Raw genomic sequence first — 16,143 nt, forward strand, 5'->3', positions numbered from 1 at the left:
TTTCTATGGCAGTCGTGTGTCTGCTTCCCTCGTCTATATCCTGCTGACTGTCACGAAGCAGTAGCTATATTGCTCGCAGGACGGGAAACGGCAGCTCTGACAGCTCAAACTCGTCACGATTAGTGTGGAAAAAATTCCGTTCCGGTACCGGGAATCGAACCCGGGCCTCCTGGGTGAAAGCCAGGTATCCTAGCCACTAGACCACACCGGATGTGTGCATTTCTTCGACGGTTCGGACGGCCCCTTGGCCCATTTCGTGCCGATTCCCGCGTCGGCGCCCATCTCTCTTTGCGAGCATCTTTGCGCATGCTGACTGGCAAGGCGCGCACCTCAAACGTCTCAGAGCAATGCTTTTGGCTTCATGCTCTGCTGGGAGAAGAGGAAAAGGGAAGCTGTAAGTAGCAATAACAGGAAGTAAACATTTTCCCGCTGAAGCGTTGTGGATAACAAACAAGAAATAAATTGGGGTCCTAGCAACAGCACCACCATCGGTCACAGAAAATTAAATGCCCCGGGTGAGGATCGAACTCACGACCTTAAGATTATGAGACTTACGCGCTGCCTACTGCGCTACCGAGGCACCGGTGAAGCGTTTGTCCTGGAAGCTGGGTAAGTACCACACCCAATGTTAGACGTGAAGACACTGTACTTCCTGGATAACGTGTTCTGTTTGCTACACGTGCATTGCCGGCCCAGTTGATTGCGGTGTTGCTGCAGCTTTTGCAACGATAGGCAGCACTCCTTGTCGTTAAAGTTCAGTGCCTCGGAGGCACCTGGACACAGCAACTTGTGAGGCCAGGCCGACGCTAGTCTGTAGAACATGATGCGAGCGTCCTAGTGGGGACCCGCTAGTGCTGCGTTCTCGGTTCTTCTCAAAGGAATCCAGCTATACATTCTTGTGGATCGTGCATGTAAAGCGCGCAAGCCACACGGCAGCATTACCGCGGGAAAAGCAAAATGATGCATCGGCCGGGAATCGAACCCGGGCCGCCCGCGTGGCAGGCGAGCATTCTACCACTGAACCACCGATGCTCCGGGCGGTAGCAACTTCGCGCTGCTTCCCGAGCAGTTGTCTTGAGGGAAAGTGGGACTGTCGTCAAGCGCCATAGCATTCTGTCGAGAAGATGCTGCAGACGCTGAACCCTGCACTGTACTGCTTAAAATCGCCGCCAGAACGCGATCCTCTGGGTACTCTTGCGTCGCCGGAGCCGACTCTTGCCAAAGGATGCGAAATGTGCGCGGATATGCTGTCCGAATGCGTCTGGATGTGCTCCCCTAGCCTACCTCGAAATGCGCCTGCCAGGTACCACCACCTTCGGCCGCTGCCGACAGGCGGGAAGCCGACACAGTGCGGCGCCGGGGCCCTCGCTTGTGCGGTGGTGGTGTAATGGTCAGCATAGTTGCCTTCCAAGCAGTTGATCCGGGTTCGATTCCCGGCCACCGCAGCAGGCTTTTAATTTCGCGTTTGAGTACTTTTGCCACGCGCCTTGAAATTAATGTTTTTTTCCCCTCCCTGTTACTCGCTGCAGACCAGCCTGTAGTGTGTCTCGACTTGTCTCGACTTTGCTCGGCTGACGCGAGAGCTGACGCTCTCAAATCGGCCTATATCAAAACAACAAGCACGAGAAACGACTGAGAGAGGTAAGGAGAGGCGAGGCGAGGCGATGGACACACGGCACGCCCCTTCATTTCACGGTGGCGTCTCCATGACCGAATCGGGCTGTGGCTCCGAAAATAAAGGAGAAAGAAAAATACGAAGTAAAACTGCCAACAGTACCCTGTGTTCCGATGCACTCACCCGCCCAAGTACTGACAAGGGCCAAAGTTGTTACGCATCGGCAATCGGACATTTCCTTTCATTTTCTCTTTATCGGTTGAGAACCAGTGTATTGAGCACACTATGGCCATTGGCGAGTGAATGCTGTAGCGCTTCCCGACAGGTCGGGTTCGGAACCTCTGTCAACTTCCACGCAGGGTGATGATCTTTTGGTCATCACACTCGCCAGCTGAAATCGGCGCTGCCTTTTCGTAGTAGTAAAAGCGTAGTGGCCCGTGGGGGGATCGAACCCACGACCTTCGCGTTATTAGCACGACGCTCTAACCAACTGAGCTAACGGGCCTCGACAGATGCAGTTGCTCAGCCCTACGCTGGAACCGTGTGGCATGAAGCCATACACCATTTCTATGGCAGTCGTGTGTCTGCTTCCCTCGTCTATATCCTGCTGACTGTCACGAAGCAGTAGCTATATTGCTCGCAGGACGGGAAACGGCAGCTCTGACAGCTCAAACTCGTCACGATTAGTGTGGAAAAAATTCCGTTCCGGTACCGGGAATCGAACCCGGGCCTCCTGGGTGAAAGCCAGGTATCCTAGCCACTAGACCACACCGGATGTGTGCATTTCTTCGACGGTTCGGACGGCCCCTTGGCCCATTTCGTGCCGATTCCCGCGTCGGCGCCCATCTCTCTTTGCGAGCATCTTTGCGCATGCTGACTGGCAAGGCGCGCACCTCAAACGTCTCAGAGCAATGCTTTTGGCTTCATGCTCTGCTGGGAGAAGAGGAAAAGGGAAGCTGTAAGTAGCAATAACAGGAAGTAAACATTTTCCCGCTGAAGCGTTGTGGATAACAAACAAGAAATAAATTGGGGTCCTAGCAACAGCACCACCATCGGTCACAGAAAATTAAATGCCCCGGGTGAGGATCGAACTCACGACCTTAAGATTATGAGACTTACGCGCTGCCTACTGCGCTACCGAGGCACCGGTGAAGCGTTTGTCCTGGAAGCTGGGTAAGTACCACACCCAATGTTAGACGTGAAGACACTGTACTTCCTGGATAACGTGTTCTGTTTGCTACACGTGCATTGCCGGCCCAGTTGATTGCGGTGTTGCTGCAGCTTTTGCAACGATAGGCAGCACTCCTTGTCGTTAAAGTTCAGTGCCTCGGAGGCACCTGGACACAGCAACTTGTGAGGCCAGGCCGACGCTAGTCTGTAGAACATGATGCGAGCGTCCCAGTGGGGACCCGCTAGTGCTGCGTTCTCGGTTCTTCTCAAAGGAATCCAGCTATACATTCTTGTGGATCGTGCATGTAAAGCGCGCAAGCCACACGGCAGCATTACCGCGGGAAAAGCAAAATGATGCATCGGCCGGGAATCGAACCCGGGCCGCCCGCGTGGCAGGCGAGCATTCTACCACTGAACCACCGATGCTCCGGGCGGTAGCAACTTCGCGCTGCTTCCCGAGCAGTTGTCTTGAGGGAAAGTGGGACTGTCGTCAAGCGCCATAGCATTCTGTCGAGAAGATGCTGCAGACGCTGAACCCTGCACTGTACTGCTTAAAATCGCCGCCAGAACGCGATCCTCTGGGTACTCTTGCGTCGCCGGAGCCGACTCTTGCCAAAGGATGCGAAATGTGCGCGGATATGCTGTCCGAATGCGTCTGGATGTGCTCCCCTAGCCTACCTCGAAATGCGCCTGCCAGGTACCACCACCTTCGGCCGCTGCCGACAGGCGGGAAGCCGACACAGTGCGGCGCCGGGGCCCTCGCTTGTGCGGTGGTGGTGTAATGGTCAGCATAGTTGCCTTCCAAGCAGTTGATCCGGGTTCGATTCCCGGCCACCGCAGCAGGCTTTTAATTTCGCGTTTGAGTACTTTTGCCACGCGCCTTGAAATTAATGTTTTTTTCCCCTCCCTGTTACTCGCTGCAGACCAGCCTGTAGTGTGTCTCGACTTGTCTCGACTTTGCTCGGCTGACGCGAGAGCTGACGCTCTCAAATCGGCCTATATCAAAACAACAAGCACGAGAAACGACTGAGAGAGGTAAGGAGAGGCGAGGCGAGGCGATGGACACACGGCACGCCCCTTCATTTCACGGTGGCGTCTCCATGACCGAATCGGGCTGTGGCTCCGAAAATAAAGGAGAAAGAAAAATACGAAGTAAAACTGCCAACAGTACCCTGTGTTCCGATGCACTCACCCGCCCAAGTACTGACAAGGGCCAAAGTTGTTACGCATCGGCAATCGGACATTTCCTTTCATTTTCTCTTTATCGGTTGAGAACCAGTGTATTGAGCACACTATAGCCATTGGCGAGTGAATGCTGTAGCGCTTCCCGACAGGTCGGGTTCGGAACCTCTGTCAACTTCCACGCAGGGTGATGATCTTTTGGTCATCACACTCGCCAGCTGAAATCGGCGCTGCCTTTTCGTAGTAGTAAAAGCGTAGTGGCCCGTGGGGGGATCGAACCCACGACCTTCGCGTTATTAGCACGACGCTCTAACCAACTGAGCTAACGGGCCTCGACAGATGCAGTTGCTCAGCCCTACGCTGGAACCGTGTGGCATGAAGCCATACACCATTTCTATGGCAGTCGTGTGTCTGCTTCCCTCGTCTATATCCTGCTGACTGTCACGAAGCAGTAGCTATATTGCTCGCAGGACGGGAAACGGCAGCTCTGACAGCTCAAACTCGTCACGATTAGTGTGGAAAAAATTCCGTTCCGGTACCGGGAATCGAACCCGGGCCTCCTGGGTGAAAGCCAGGTATCCTAGCCACTAGACCACACCGGATGTGTGCATTTCTTCGACGGTTCGGACGGCCCCTTGGCCCATTTCGTGCCGATTCCCGCGTCGGCGCCCATCTCTCTTTGCGAGCATCTTTGCGCATGCTGACTGGCAAGGCGCGCACCTCAAACGTCTCAGAGCAATGCTTTTGGCTTCATGCTCTGCTGGGAGAAGAGGAAAAGGGAAGCTGTAAGTAGCAATAACAGGAAGTAAACATTTTCCCGCTGAAGCGTTGTGGATAACAAACAAGAAATAAATTGGGGTCCTAGCAACAGCACCACCATCGGTCACAGAAAATTAAATGCCCCGGGTGAGGATCGAACTCACGACCTTAAGATTATGAGACTTACGCGCTGCCTACTGCGCTACCGAGGCACCGGTGAAGCGTTTGTCCTGGAAGCTGGGTAAGTACCACACCCAATGTTAGACGTGAAGACACTGTACTTCCTGGATAACGTGTTCTGTTTGCTACACGTGCATTGCCGGCCCAGTTGATTGCGGTGTTGCTGCAGCTTTTGCAACGATAGGCAGCACTCCTTGTCGTTAAAGTTCAGTGCCTCGGAGGCACCTGGACACAGCAACTTGTGAGGCCAGGCCGACGCTAGTCTGTAGAACATGATGCGAGCGTCCCAGTGGGGACCCGCTAGTGCTGCGTTCTCGGTTCTTCTCAAAGGAATCCAGCTATACATTCTTGTGGATCGTGCATGTAAAGCGCGCAAGCCACACGGCAGCATTACCGCGGGAAAAGCAAAATGATGCATCGGCCGGGAATCGAACCCGGGCCGCCCGCGTGGCAGGCGAGCATTCTACCACTGAACCACCGATGCTCCGGGCGGTAGCAACTTCGCGCTGCTTCCCGAGCAGTTGTCTTGAGGGAAAGTGGGACTGTCGTCAAGCGCCATAGCATTCTGTCGAGAAGATGCTGCAGACGCTGAACCCTGCACTGTACTGCTTAAAATCGCCGCCAGAACGCGATCCTCTGGGTACTCTTGCGTCGCCGGAGCCGACTCTTGCCAAAGGATGCGAAATGTGCGCGGATATGCTGTCCGAATGCGTCTGGATGTGCTCCCCTAGCCTACCTCGAAATGCGCCTGCCAGGTACCACCACCTTCGGCCGCTGCCGACAGGCGGGAAGCCGACACAGTGCGGCGCCGGGGCGCTCGCTTGTGCGGTGGTGGTGTAATGGTCAGCATAGTTGCCTTCCAAGCAGTTGATCCGGGTTCGATTCCCGGCCACCGCAGCAGGCTTTTAATTTCGCGTTTGAGTACTTTTGCCACGCGCCTTGAAATTAATGTTTTTTTCCCCTCCCTGTTACTCGCTGCAGACCAGCCTGTAGTGTGTCTCGACTTGTCTCGACTTTGCGAGAGCTGACGCGAGAGCTGACGCTCTCAAATCGGCCTATATCAAAACAACAAGCACGAGAAACGACTGAGAGAGGTAAGGAGAGGCGAGGCGAGGCGATGGACACACGGCACGCCCCTTCATTTCACGGTGGCGTCTCCATGACCGAATCGGGCTGTGGCTCCGAAAATAAAGGAGAAAGAAAAATACGAAGTAAAACTGCCAACAGTACCCTGTGTTCCGATGCACTCACCCGCCCAAGTACTGACAAGGGCCAAAGTTGTTACGCATCGGCAATCGGACATTTCCTTTCATTTTCTCTTTATCGGTTGAGAACCAGTGTATTGAGCACACTATGGCCATTGGCGAGTGAATGCTGTAGCGCTTCCCGACAGGTCGGGTTCGGAACCTCTGTCAACTTCCACGCAGGGTGATGATCTTTTGGTCATCACACTCGCCAGCTGAAATCGGCGCTGCCTTTTCGTAGTAGTAAAAGCGTAGTGGCCCGTGGGGGGATCGAACCCACGACCTTCGCGTTATTAGCACGACGCTCTAACCAACTGAGCTAACGGGCCTCGACAGATGCAGTTGCTCAGCCCTACGCTGGAACCGTGTGGCATGAAGCCATACACCATTTCTATGGCAGTCGTGTGTCTGCTTCCCTCGTCTATATCCTGCTGACTGTCACGAAGCAGTAGCTATATTGCTCGCAGGACGGGAAACGGCAGCTCTGACAGCTCAAACTCGTCACGATTAGTGTGGAAAAAATTCCGTTCCGGTACCGGGAATCGAACCCGGGCCTCCTGGGTGAAAGCCAGGTATCCTAGCCACTAGACCACACCGGATGTGTGCATTTCTTCGACGGTTCGGACGGCCCCTTGGCCCATTTCGTGCCGATTCCCGCGTCGGCGCCCATCTCTCTTTGCGAGCATCTTTGCGCATGCTGACTGGCAAGGCGCGCACCTCAAACGTCTCAGAGCAATGCTTTTGGCTTCATGCTCTGCTGGGAGAAGAGGAAAAGGGAAGCTGTAAGTAGCAATAACAGGAAGTAAACATTTTCCCGCTGAAGCGTTGTGGATAACAAACAAGAAATAAATTGGGGTCCTAGCAACAGCACCACCATCGGTCACAGAAAATTAAATGCCCCGGGTGAGGATCGAACTCACGACCTTAAGATTATGAGACTTACGCGCTGCCTACTGCGCTACCGAGGCACCGGTGAAGCGTTTGTCCTGGAAGCTGGGTAAGTACCACACCCAATGTTAGACGTGAAGACACTGTACTTCCTGGATAACGTGTTCTGTTTGCTACACGTGCATTGCCGGCCCAGTTGATTGCGGTGTTGCTGCAGCTTTTGCAACGATAGGCAGCACTCCTTGTCGTTAAAGTTCAGTGCCTCGGAGGCACCTGGACACAGCAACTTGTGAGGCCAGGCCGACGCTAGTCTGTAGAACATGATGCGAGCGTCCCAGTGGGGACCCGCTAGTGCTGCGTTCTCGGTTCTTCTCAAAGGAATCCAGCTATACATTCTTGTGGATCGTGCATGTAAAGCGCGCAAGCCACACGGCAGCATTACCGCGGGAAAAGCAAAATGATGCATCGGCCGGGAATCGAACCCGGGCCGCCCGCGTGGCAGGCGAGCATTCTACCACTGAACCACCGATGCTCCGGGCGGTAGCAACTTCGCGCTGCTTCCCGAGCAGTTGTCTTGAGGGAAAGTGGGACTGTCGTCAAGCGCCATAGCATTCTGTCGAGAAGATGCTGCAGACGCTGAACCCTGCACTGTACTGCTTAAAATCGCCGCCAGAACGCGATCCTCTGGGTACTCTTGCGTCGCCGGAGCCGACTCTTGCCAAAGGATGCGAAATGTGCGCGGATATGCTGTCCGAATGCGTCTGGATGTGCTCCCCTAGCCTACCTCGAAATGCGCCTGCCAGGTACCACCACCTTCGGCCGCTGCCGACAGGCGGGAAGCCGACACAGTGCGGCGCCGGGGCGCTCGCTTGTGCGGTGGTGGTGTAATGGTCAGCATAGTTGCCTTCCAAGCAGTTGATCCGGGTTCGATTCCCGGCCACCGCAGCAGGCTTTTAATTTCGCGTTTGAGTACTTTTGCCACGCGCCTTGAAATTAATGTTTTTTTCCCCTCCCTGTTACTCGCTGCAGACCAGCCTGTAGTGTGTCTCGACTTGTCTCGACTTTGCTCGGCTGACGCGAGAGCTGACGCTCTCAAATCGGCCTATATCAAAACAACAAGCACGAGAAACGACTGAGAGAGGTAAGGAGAGGCGAGGCGAGGCGATGGACACACGGCACGCCCCTTCATTTCACGGTGGCGTCTCCATGACCGAATCGGGCTGTGGCTCCGAAAATAAAGGAGAAAGAAAAATACGAAGTAAAACTGCCAACAGTACCCTGTGTTCCGATGCACTCACCCGCCCAAGTACTGACAAGGGCCAAAGTTGTTACGCATCGGCAATCGGACATTTCCTTTCATTTTCTCTTTATCGGTTGAGAACCAGTGTATTGAGCACACTATGGCCATTGGCGAGTGAATGCTGTAGCGCTTCCCGACAGGTCGGGTTCGGAACCTCTGTCAACTTCCACGCAGGGTGATGATCTTTTGGTCATCACACTCGCCAGCTGAAATCGGCGCTGCCTTTTCGTAGTAGTAAAAGCGTAGTGGCACGTGGGGGGATCGAACCCACGACCTTCGCGTTATTAGCACGACGCTCTAACCAACTGAGCTAACGGGCCTCGACAGATGCAGTTGCTCAGCCCTACGCTGGAACCGTGTGGCATGAAGCCATACACCATTTCTATGGCAGTCGTGTGTCTGCTTCCCTCGTCTATATCCTGCTGACTGTCACGAAGCAGTAGCTATATTGCTCGCAGGACGGGAAACGGCAGCTCTGACAGCTCAAACTCGTCACGATTAGTGTGGAAAAAATTCCGTTCCGGTACCGGGAATCGAACCCGGGCCTCCTGGGTGAAAGCCAGGTATCCTAGCCACTAGACCACACCGGATGTGTGCATTTCTTCGACGGTTCGGACGGCCCCTTGGCCCATTTCGTGCCGATTCCCGCGTCGGCGCCCATCTCTCTTTGCGAGCATCTTTGCGCATGCTGACTGGCAAGGCGCGCACCTCAAACGTCTCAGAGCAATGCTTTTGGCTTCATGCTCTGCTGGGAGAAGAGGAAAAGGGAAGCTGTAAGTAGCAATAACAGGAAGTAAACATTTTCCCGCTGAAGCGTTGTGGATAACAAACAAGAAATAAATTGGGGTCCTAGCAACAGCACCACCATCGGTCACAGAAAATTAAATGCCCCGGGTGAGGATCGAACTCACGACCTTAAGATTATGAGACTTACGCGCTGCCTACTGCGCTACCGAGGCACCGGTGAAGCGTTTGTCCTGGAAGCTGGGTAAGTACCACACCCAATGTTAGACGTGAAGACACTGTACTTCCTGGATAACGTGTTCTGTTTGCTACACGTGCATTGCCGGCCCAGTTGATTGCGGTGTTGCTGCAGCTTTTGCAACGATAGGCAGCACTCCTTGTCGTTAAAGTTCAGTGCCTCGGAGGCACCTGGACACAGCAACTTGTGAGGCCAGGCCGACGCTAGTCTGTAGAACATGATGCGAGCGTCCCAGTGGGGACCCGCTAGTGCTGCGTTCTCGGTTCTTCTCAAAGGAATCCAGCTATACATTCTTGTGGATCGTGCATGTAAAGCGCGCAAGCCACACGGCAGCATTACCGCGGGAAAAGCAAAATGATGCATCGGCCGGGAATCGAACCCGGGCCGCCCGCGTGGCAGGCGAGCATTCTACCACTGAACCACCGATGCTCCGGGCGGTAGCAACTTCGCGCTGCTTCCCGAGCAGTTGTCTTGAGGGAAAGTGGGACTGTCGTCAAGCGCCATAGCATTCTGTCGAGAAGATGCTGCAGACGCTGAACCCTGCACTGTACTGCTTAAAATCGCCGCCAGAACGCGATCCTCTGGGTACTCTTGCGTCGCCGGAGCCGACTCTTGCCAAAGGATGCGAAATGTGCGCGGATATGCTGTCCGAATGCGTCTGGATGTGCTCCCCTAGCCTACCTCGAAATGCGCCTGCCAGGTACCACCACCTTCGGCCGCTGCCGACAGGCGGGAAGCCGACACAGTGCGGCGCCGGGGCGCTCGCTTGTGCGGTGGTGGTGTAATGGTCAGCATAGTTGCCTTCCAAGCAGTTGATCCGGGTTCGATTCCCGGCCACCGCAGCAGGCTTTTAATTTCGCGTTTGAGTACTTTTGCCACGCGCCTTGAAATTAATGTTTTTTTCCCCTCCCTGTTACTCGCTGCAGACCAGCCTGTAGTGTGTCTCGACTTGTCTCGACTTTGCTCGGCTGACGCGAGAGCTGACGCTCTCAAATCGGCCTATATCAAAACAACAAGCACGAGAAACGACTGAGAGAGGTAAGGAGAGGCGAGGCGAGGCGATGGACACACGGCACGCCCCTTCATTTCACGGTGGCGTCTCCATGACCGAATCGGGCTGTGGCTCCGAAAATAAAGGAGAAAGAAAAATACGAAGTAAAACTGCCAACAGTACCCTGTGTTCCGATGCACTCACCCGCCCAAGTACTGACAAGGGCCAAAGTTGTTACGCATCGGCAATCGGACATTTCCTTTCATTTTCTCTTTATCGGTTGAGAACCAGTGTATTGAGCACACTATGGCCATTGGCGAGTGAATGCTGTAGCGCTTCCCGACAGGTCGGGTTCGGAACCTCTGTCAACTTCCACGCAGGGTGATGATCTTTTGGTCATCACACTCGCCAGCTGAAATCGGCGCTGCCTTTTCGTAGTAGTAAAAGCGTAGTGGCCCGTGGGGGGATCGAACCCACGACCTTCGCGTTATTAGCACGACGCTCTAACCAACTGAGCTAACGGGCCTCGACAGATGCAGTTGCTCAGCCCTACGCTGGAACCGTGTGGCATGAAGCCATACACCATTTCTATGGCAGTCGTGTGTCTGCTTCCCTCGTCTATATCCTGCTGACTGTCACGAAGCAGTAGCTATATTGCTCGCAGGACGGGAAACGGCAGCTCTGACAGCTCAAACTCGTCACGATTAGTGTGGAAAAAATTCCGTTCCGGTACCGGGAATCGAACCCGGGCCTCCTGGGTGAAAGCCAGGTATCCTAGCCACTAGACCACACCGGATGTGTGCATTTCTTCGACGGTTCGGACGGCCCCTTGGCCCATTTCGTGCCGATTCCCGCGTCGGCGCCCATCTCTCTTTGCGAGCATCTTTGCGCATGCTGACTGGCAAGGCGCGCACCTCAAACGTCTCAGAGCAATGCTTTTGGCTTCATGCTCTGCTGGGAGAAGAGGAAAAGGGAAGCTGTAAGTAGCAATAACAGGAAGTAAACATTTTCCCGCTGAAGCGTTGTGGATAACAAACAAGAAATAAATTGGGGTCCTAGCAACAGCACCACCATCGGTCACAGAAAATTAAATGCCCCGGGTGAGGATCGAACTCACGACCTTAAGATTATGAGACTTACGCGCTGCCTACTGCGCTACCGAGGCACCGGTGAAGCGTTTGTCCTGGAAGCTGGGTAAGTACCACACCCAATGTTAGACGTGAAGACACTGTACTTCCTGGATAACGTGTTCTGTTTGCTACACGTGCATTGCCGGCCCAGTTGATTGCGGTGTTGCTGCAGCTTTTGCAACGATAGGCAGCACTCCTTGTCGTTAAAGTTCAGTGCCTCGGAGGCACCTGGACACAGCAACTTGTGAGGCCAGGCCGACGCTAGTCTGTAGAACATGATGCGAGCGTCCTAGTGGGGACCCGCTAGTGCTGCGTTCTCGGTTCTTCTCAAAGGAATCCAGCTATACATTCTTGTGGATCGTGCATGTAAAGCGCGCAAGCCACACGGCAGCATTACCGCGGGAAAAGCAAAATGATGCATCGGCCGGGAATCGAACCCGGGCCGCCCGCGTGGCAGGCGAGCATTCTACCACTGAACCACCGATGCTCCGGGCGGTAGCAACTTCGCGCTGCTTCCCGAGCAGTTGTCTTGAGGGAAAGTGGGACTGTCGTCAAGCGCCATAGCATTCTGTCGAGAAGATGCTGCAGACGCTGAACCCTGCACTGTACTGCTTAAAATCGCCGCCAGAACGCGATCCTCTGGGTACTCTTGCGTCGCCGGAGCCGACTCTTGCCAAAGGATGCGAAATGTGCGCGGATATGCTGTCCGAATGCGTCTGGATGTGCTCCCCTAGCCTACCTCGAAATGCGCCTGCCAGGTACCACCACCTTCGGCCGCTGCCGACAGGCGGGAAGCCGACACAGTGCGGCGCCGGGGCGCTCGCTTGTGCGGTGGTGGTGTAATGGTCAGCATAGTTGCCTTCCAAGCAGTTGATCCGGGTTCGATTCCCGGCCACCGCAGCAGGCTTTTAATTTCGCGTTTGAGTACTTTTGCCACGCGCCTTGAAATTAATGTTTTTTTCCCCTCCCTGTTACTCGCTGCAGACCAGCCTGTAGTGTGTCTCGACTTGTCTCGACTTTGCTCGGCTGACGCGAGAGCTGACGCTCTCAAATCGGCCTATATCAAAACAACAAGCACGAGAAACGACTGAGAGAGGTAAGGAGAGGCGAGGCGAGGCGATGGACACACGGCACGCCCCTTCATTTCACGGTGGCGTCTCCATGACCGAATCGGGCTGTGGCTCCGAAAATAAAGGAGAAAGAAAAATACGAAGTAAAACTGCCAACAGTACCCTGTGTTCCGATGCACTCACCCGCCCAAGTACTGACAAGGGCCAAAGTTGTTACGCATCGGCAATCGGACATTTCCTTTCATTTTCTCTTTATCGGTTGAGAACCAGTGTATTGAGCACACTATGGCCATTGGCGAGTGAATGCTGTAGCGCTTCCCGACAGGTCGGGTTCGGAACCTCTGTCAACTTCCACGCAGGGTGATGATCTTTTGGTCATCACACTCGCCAGCTGAAATCGGCGCTGCCTTTTCGTAGTAGTAAAAGCGTAGTGGCCCGTGGGGGGATCGAACCCACGACCTTCGCGTTATTAGCACGACGCTCTAACCAACTGAGCTAACGGGCCTCGACAGATGCAGTTGCTCAGCCCTACGCTGGAACCGTGTGGCATGAAGCCATACACCATTTCTATGGCAGTCGTGTGTCTGCTTCCCTCGTCTATATCCTGCTGACTGTCACGAAGCAGTAGCTATATTGCTCGCAGGACGGGAAACGGCAGCTCTGACAGCTCAAACTCGTCACGATTAGTGTGGAAAAAATTCCGTTCCGGTACCGGGAATCGAACCCGGGCCTCCTGGGTGAAAGCCAGGTATCCTAGCCACTAGACCACACCGGATGTGTGCATTTCTTCGACGGTTCGGACGGCCCCTTGGCCCATTTCGTGCCGATTCCCGCGTCGGCGCCCATCTCTCTTTGCGAGCATCTTTGCGCATGCTGACTGGCAAGGCGCGCACCTCAAACGTCTCAGAGCAATGCTTTTGGCTTCATGCTCTGCTGGGAGAAGAGGAAAAGGGAAGCTGTAAGTAGCAATAACAGGAAGTAAACATTTTCCCGCTGAAGCGTTGTGGATAACAAACAAGAAATAAATTGGGGTCCTAGCAACAGCACCACCATCGGTCACAGAAAATTAAATGCCCCGGGTGAGGATCGAACTCACGACCTTAAGATTATGAGACTTACGCGCTGCCTACTGCGCTACCGAGGCACCGGTAAAGCGTTTGTCCTGGAAGCTGGGTAAGTACCACACCCAATGTTAGACGTGAAGACACTGTACTTCCTGGATAACGTGTTCTGTTTGCTACACGTGCATTGCCGGCCCAGTTGATTGCGGTGTTGCTGCAGCTTTTGCAACGATAGGCAGCACTCCTTGTCGTTAAAGTTCAGTGCCTCGGAGGCACCTGGACACAGCAACTTGTGAGGCCAGGCCGACGCTAGTCTGTAGAACATGATGCGAGCGTCCCAGTGGGGACCCGCTAGTGCTGCGTTCTCGGTTCTTCTCAAAGGAATCCAGCTATACATTCTTGTGGATCGTGCATGTAAAGCGCGCAAGCCACACGGCAGCATTACCGCGGGAAAAGCAAAATGATGCATCGGCCGGGAATCGAACCCGGTCCGCCCGCGTGGCAGGCGAGCATTCTACCACTGAACCACCGATGCTCCGGGCGGTAGCAACTTCGCGCTGCTTCCCGAGCAGTTGTCTTGAGGGAAAGTGGGACTGTCGTCAAGCGCCATAGCATTCTGTCGAGAAGATGCTGCAGACGCTGAACCCTGCACTGTACTGCTTAAAATCGCCGCCAGAACGCGATCCTCTGGGTACTCTTGCGTCGCCGGAGCCGACTCTTGCCAAAGGATGCGAAATGTGCGCGGATATGCTGTCCGAATGCGTCTGGATGTGCTCCCCTAGCCTACCTCGAAATGCGCCTGCCAGGTACCACCACCTTCGGCCGCTGCCGACAGGCGGGAAGCCGACACAGTGCGGCGCCGGGGCGCTCGCTTGTGCGGTGGTGGTGTAATGGTCAGCATAGTTGCCTTCCAAGCAGTTGATCCGGGTTCGATTCCCGGCCACCGCAGCAGGCTTTTAATTTCGCGTTTGAGTACTTTTGCCACGCGCCTTGAAATTAATGTTTTTTTCCCCTCCCTGTTACTCGCTGCAGACCAGCCTGTAGTGTGTCTCGACTTGTCTCGACTTTGCTCGGCTGACGCGAGAGCTGACGCTCTCAAATCGGCCTATATCAAAACAACAAGCACGAGAAACGACTGAGAGAGGTAAGGAGAGGCGAGGCGAGGCGATGGACACACGGCACGCCCCTTCATTTCACGGTGGCGTCTCCATGACCGAATCGGGCTGTGGCTCCGAAAATAAAGGAGAAAGAAAAATACGAAGTAAAACTGCCAACAGTACCCTGTGTTCCGATGCACTCACCCGCCCAAGTACTGACAAGGGCCAAAGTTGTTACGCATCGGCAATCGGACATTTCCTTTCATTTTCTCTTTATCGGTTGAGAACCAGTGTATTGAGCACACTATGGCCATTGGCGAGTGAATGCTGTAGCGCTTCCCGACAGGTCGGGTTCGGAACCTCTGTCAACTTCCACGCAGGGTGATGATCTTTTGGTCATCACACTCGCCAGCTGAAATCGGCGCTGCCTTTTCGTAGTAGTAAAAGCGTAGTGGCCCGTGGGGGGATCGAACCCACGACCTTCGCGTTATTAGCACGACGCTCTAACCAACTGAGCTAACGGGCCTCGACAGATGCAGTTGCTCAGCCCTACGCTGGAACCGTGTGGCATGAAGCCATACACCATTTCTATGGCAGTCGTGTGTCTGCTTCCCTCGTCTATATCCTGCTGACTGTCACGAAGCAGTAGCTATATTGCTCGCAGGACGGGAAACGGCAGCTCTGACAGCTCAAACTCGTCACGATTAGTGTGGAAAAAATTCCGTTCCGGTACCGGGAATCGAACCCGGGCCTCCTGGGTGAAAGCCAGGTATCCTAGCCACTAGACCACACCGGATGTGTGCATTTCTTCGACGGTTCGGACGGCCCCTTGGCCCATTTCGTGCCGATTCCCGCGTCGGCGCCCATCTCTCTTTGCGAGCATCTTTGCGCATGCTGACTGGCAAGGCGCGCACCTCAAACGTCTCAGAGCAATGCTTTTGGCTTCATGCTCTGCTGGGAGAAGAGGAAAAGGGAAGCTGTAAGTAGCAATAACAGGAAGTAAACATTTTCCCGCTGAAGCGTTGTGGATAACAAACAAGAAATAAATTGGGTTCCTAGCAACAGCACCACCATCGGTCACAGAAAATTAAATGCCCCGGGTGAGGATCGAACTCACGACCTTAAGATTATGAGACTTACGCGCTGCCTACTGCGCTACCGAGGCACCGGTGAAGCGTTTGTCCTGGAAGCTGGGTAAGTACCACACCCAATGTTAGACGTGAAGACACTGTACTTCCTGGATAACGTGTTCTGTTTGCTACACGTGCATTGCCGGCCCAGTTGATTGCGGTGTTGCTGCAGCTTTTGCAACGATAGGCAGCACTCCTTGTCGTTAAAGTTCAGTGCCTCGGAGGCACCTGGACACAGCAACTTGTGAGGCCAGGCCGACGCTAGTCTGTAGAACATGATGCGAGCGTCCCAGTGGGGACCCGCTAGTGCTGCGTTCTCGGTTCTTCTCAAAGGAATCCAGCTA

The 16,143-nt window shown here is 54.4% G+C and overlaps 37 non-coding genes across 37 annotated transcripts; 7 read left to right on the top strand and 30 right to left on the bottom strand.

The window, feature by feature from the left end:
- Positions 1–139: 139 nt before the first annotated feature.
- On the bottom strand, positions 140–211 carry Trnae-uuc (transfer RNA glutamic acid (anticodon UUC)). The gene has a single exon. It is a non-coding gene; the product is annotated as a tRNA-Glu (tRNA).
- Positions 212–507: 296 nt separating this feature from the next.
- On the bottom strand, positions 508–580 carry Trnam-cau (transfer RNA methionine (anticodon CAU)). Its single transcript has one exon. It is a non-coding gene; the product is annotated as a tRNA-Met (tRNA).
- Positions 581–961: 381 nt separating this feature from the next.
- Positions 962–1,032, bottom strand: Trnag-gcc (transfer RNA glycine (anticodon GCC)). Its single transcript has one exon. It is a non-coding gene; the product is annotated as a tRNA-Gly (tRNA).
- Positions 1,033–1,373: 341 nt separating this feature from the next.
- Positions 1,374–1,445, top strand: Trnag-ucc (transfer RNA glycine (anticodon UCC)). The gene has a single exon. It is a non-coding gene; the product is annotated as a tRNA-Gly (tRNA).
- A 601-nt stretch (positions 1,446–2,046) lies between these two features.
- Trnai-aau (transfer RNA isoleucine (anticodon AAU)) lies at positions 2,047–2,120 on the bottom strand. The gene has a single exon. It is a non-coding gene; the product is annotated as a tRNA-Ile (tRNA).
- A 198-nt stretch (positions 2,121–2,318) lies between these two features.
- On the bottom strand, positions 2,319–2,390 carry Trnae-uuc (transfer RNA glutamic acid (anticodon UUC)). Its single transcript has one exon. It is a non-coding gene; the product is annotated as a tRNA-Glu (tRNA).
- A 296-nt stretch (positions 2,391–2,686) lies between these two features.
- Positions 2,687–2,759, bottom strand: Trnam-cau (transfer RNA methionine (anticodon CAU)). The gene has a single exon. It is a non-coding gene; the product is annotated as a tRNA-Met (tRNA).
- Positions 2,760–3,140: 381 nt separating this feature from the next.
- On the bottom strand, positions 3,141–3,211 carry Trnag-gcc (transfer RNA glycine (anticodon GCC)). Its single transcript has one exon. It is a non-coding gene; the product is annotated as a tRNA-Gly (tRNA).
- Positions 3,212–3,552: 341 nt separating this feature from the next.
- Trnag-ucc (transfer RNA glycine (anticodon UCC)) lies at positions 3,553–3,624 on the top strand. Its single transcript has one exon. It is a non-coding gene; the product is annotated as a tRNA-Gly (tRNA).
- Positions 3,625–4,225: 601 nt separating this feature from the next.
- Positions 4,226–4,299, bottom strand: Trnai-aau (transfer RNA isoleucine (anticodon AAU)). Its single transcript has one exon. It is a non-coding gene; the product is annotated as a tRNA-Ile (tRNA).
- Positions 4,300–4,497: 198 nt separating this feature from the next.
- Trnae-uuc (transfer RNA glutamic acid (anticodon UUC)) lies at positions 4,498–4,569 on the bottom strand. The gene has a single exon. It is a non-coding gene; the product is annotated as a tRNA-Glu (tRNA).
- A 296-nt stretch (positions 4,570–4,865) lies between these two features.
- Trnam-cau (transfer RNA methionine (anticodon CAU)) lies at positions 4,866–4,938 on the bottom strand. Its single transcript has one exon. It is a non-coding gene; the product is annotated as a tRNA-Met (tRNA).
- Positions 4,939–5,319: 381 nt separating this feature from the next.
- On the bottom strand, positions 5,320–5,390 carry Trnag-gcc (transfer RNA glycine (anticodon GCC)). Its single transcript has one exon. It is a non-coding gene; the product is annotated as a tRNA-Gly (tRNA).
- A 341-nt stretch (positions 5,391–5,731) lies between these two features.
- Positions 5,732–5,803, top strand: Trnag-ucc (transfer RNA glycine (anticodon UCC)). Its single transcript has one exon. It is a non-coding gene; the product is annotated as a tRNA-Gly (tRNA).
- Positions 5,804–6,405: 602 nt separating this feature from the next.
- Trnai-aau (transfer RNA isoleucine (anticodon AAU)) lies at positions 6,406–6,479 on the bottom strand. Its single transcript has one exon. It is a non-coding gene; the product is annotated as a tRNA-Ile (tRNA).
- Positions 6,480–6,677: 198 nt separating this feature from the next.
- Trnae-uuc (transfer RNA glutamic acid (anticodon UUC)) lies at positions 6,678–6,749 on the bottom strand. The gene has a single exon. It is a non-coding gene; the product is annotated as a tRNA-Glu (tRNA).
- Positions 6,750–7,045: 296 nt separating this feature from the next.
- On the bottom strand, positions 7,046–7,118 carry Trnam-cau (transfer RNA methionine (anticodon CAU)). The gene has a single exon. It is a non-coding gene; the product is annotated as a tRNA-Met (tRNA).
- A 381-nt stretch (positions 7,119–7,499) lies between these two features.
- On the bottom strand, positions 7,500–7,570 carry Trnag-gcc (transfer RNA glycine (anticodon GCC)). The gene has a single exon. It is a non-coding gene; the product is annotated as a tRNA-Gly (tRNA).
- A 341-nt stretch (positions 7,571–7,911) lies between these two features.
- On the top strand, positions 7,912–7,983 carry Trnag-ucc (transfer RNA glycine (anticodon UCC)). The gene has a single exon. It is a non-coding gene; the product is annotated as a tRNA-Gly (tRNA).
- A 601-nt stretch (positions 7,984–8,584) lies between these two features.
- Trnai-aau (transfer RNA isoleucine (anticodon AAU)) lies at positions 8,585–8,658 on the bottom strand. The gene has a single exon. It is a non-coding gene; the product is annotated as a tRNA-Ile (tRNA).
- A 198-nt stretch (positions 8,659–8,856) lies between these two features.
- Trnae-uuc (transfer RNA glutamic acid (anticodon UUC)) lies at positions 8,857–8,928 on the bottom strand. Its single transcript has one exon. It is a non-coding gene; the product is annotated as a tRNA-Glu (tRNA).
- A 296-nt stretch (positions 8,929–9,224) lies between these two features.
- Positions 9,225–9,297, bottom strand: Trnam-cau (transfer RNA methionine (anticodon CAU)). Its single transcript has one exon. It is a non-coding gene; the product is annotated as a tRNA-Met (tRNA).
- Positions 9,298–9,678: 381 nt separating this feature from the next.
- On the bottom strand, positions 9,679–9,749 carry Trnag-gcc (transfer RNA glycine (anticodon GCC)). The gene has a single exon. It is a non-coding gene; the product is annotated as a tRNA-Gly (tRNA).
- Positions 9,750–10,090: 341 nt separating this feature from the next.
- Trnag-ucc (transfer RNA glycine (anticodon UCC)) lies at positions 10,091–10,162 on the top strand. The gene has a single exon. It is a non-coding gene; the product is annotated as a tRNA-Gly (tRNA).
- A 601-nt stretch (positions 10,163–10,763) lies between these two features.
- Positions 10,764–10,837, bottom strand: Trnai-aau (transfer RNA isoleucine (anticodon AAU)). The gene has a single exon. It is a non-coding gene; the product is annotated as a tRNA-Ile (tRNA).
- A 198-nt stretch (positions 10,838–11,035) lies between these two features.
- Trnae-uuc (transfer RNA glutamic acid (anticodon UUC)) lies at positions 11,036–11,107 on the bottom strand. Its single transcript has one exon. It is a non-coding gene; the product is annotated as a tRNA-Glu (tRNA).
- Positions 11,108–11,403: 296 nt separating this feature from the next.
- Positions 11,404–11,476, bottom strand: Trnam-cau (transfer RNA methionine (anticodon CAU)). Its single transcript has one exon. It is a non-coding gene; the product is annotated as a tRNA-Met (tRNA).
- A 381-nt stretch (positions 11,477–11,857) lies between these two features.
- Positions 11,858–11,928, bottom strand: Trnag-gcc (transfer RNA glycine (anticodon GCC)). The gene has a single exon. It is a non-coding gene; the product is annotated as a tRNA-Gly (tRNA).
- Positions 11,929–12,269: 341 nt separating this feature from the next.
- On the top strand, positions 12,270–12,341 carry Trnag-ucc (transfer RNA glycine (anticodon UCC)). The gene has a single exon. It is a non-coding gene; the product is annotated as a tRNA-Gly (tRNA).
- Positions 12,342–12,942: 601 nt separating this feature from the next.
- Positions 12,943–13,016, bottom strand: Trnai-aau (transfer RNA isoleucine (anticodon AAU)). The gene has a single exon. It is a non-coding gene; the product is annotated as a tRNA-Ile (tRNA).
- Positions 13,017–13,214: 198 nt separating this feature from the next.
- Positions 13,215–13,286, bottom strand: Trnae-uuc (transfer RNA glutamic acid (anticodon UUC)). The gene has a single exon. It is a non-coding gene; the product is annotated as a tRNA-Glu (tRNA).
- Positions 13,287–13,582: 296 nt separating this feature from the next.
- Trnam-cau (transfer RNA methionine (anticodon CAU)) lies at positions 13,583–13,655 on the bottom strand. Its single transcript has one exon. It is a non-coding gene; the product is annotated as a tRNA-Met (tRNA).
- A 381-nt stretch (positions 13,656–14,036) lies between these two features.
- Trnag-gcc (transfer RNA glycine (anticodon GCC)) lies at positions 14,037–14,107 on the bottom strand. Its single transcript has one exon. It is a non-coding gene; the product is annotated as a tRNA-Gly (tRNA).
- Positions 14,108–14,448: 341 nt separating this feature from the next.
- Positions 14,449–14,520, top strand: Trnag-ucc (transfer RNA glycine (anticodon UCC)). The gene has a single exon. It is a non-coding gene; the product is annotated as a tRNA-Gly (tRNA).
- A 601-nt stretch (positions 14,521–15,121) lies between these two features.
- Positions 15,122–15,195, bottom strand: Trnai-aau (transfer RNA isoleucine (anticodon AAU)). Its single transcript has one exon. It is a non-coding gene; the product is annotated as a tRNA-Ile (tRNA).
- Positions 15,196–15,393: 198 nt separating this feature from the next.
- On the bottom strand, positions 15,394–15,465 carry Trnae-uuc (transfer RNA glutamic acid (anticodon UUC)). The gene has a single exon. It is a non-coding gene; the product is annotated as a tRNA-Glu (tRNA).
- Positions 15,466–15,761: 296 nt separating this feature from the next.
- Trnam-cau (transfer RNA methionine (anticodon CAU)) lies at positions 15,762–15,834 on the bottom strand. Its single transcript has one exon. It is a non-coding gene; the product is annotated as a tRNA-Met (tRNA).
- Positions 15,835–16,143: the final 309 nt, after the last annotated feature.

This window comes from Schistocerca gregaria, chromosome 2 (genome assembly GCF_023897955.1).
Source record: "Schistocerca gregaria isolate iqSchGreg1 chromosome 2, iqSchGreg1.2, whole genome shotgun sequence".
NCBI classification, from domain to species: Eukaryota; Metazoa; Arthropoda; class Insecta; order Orthoptera; family Acrididae; genus Schistocerca; species Schistocerca gregaria.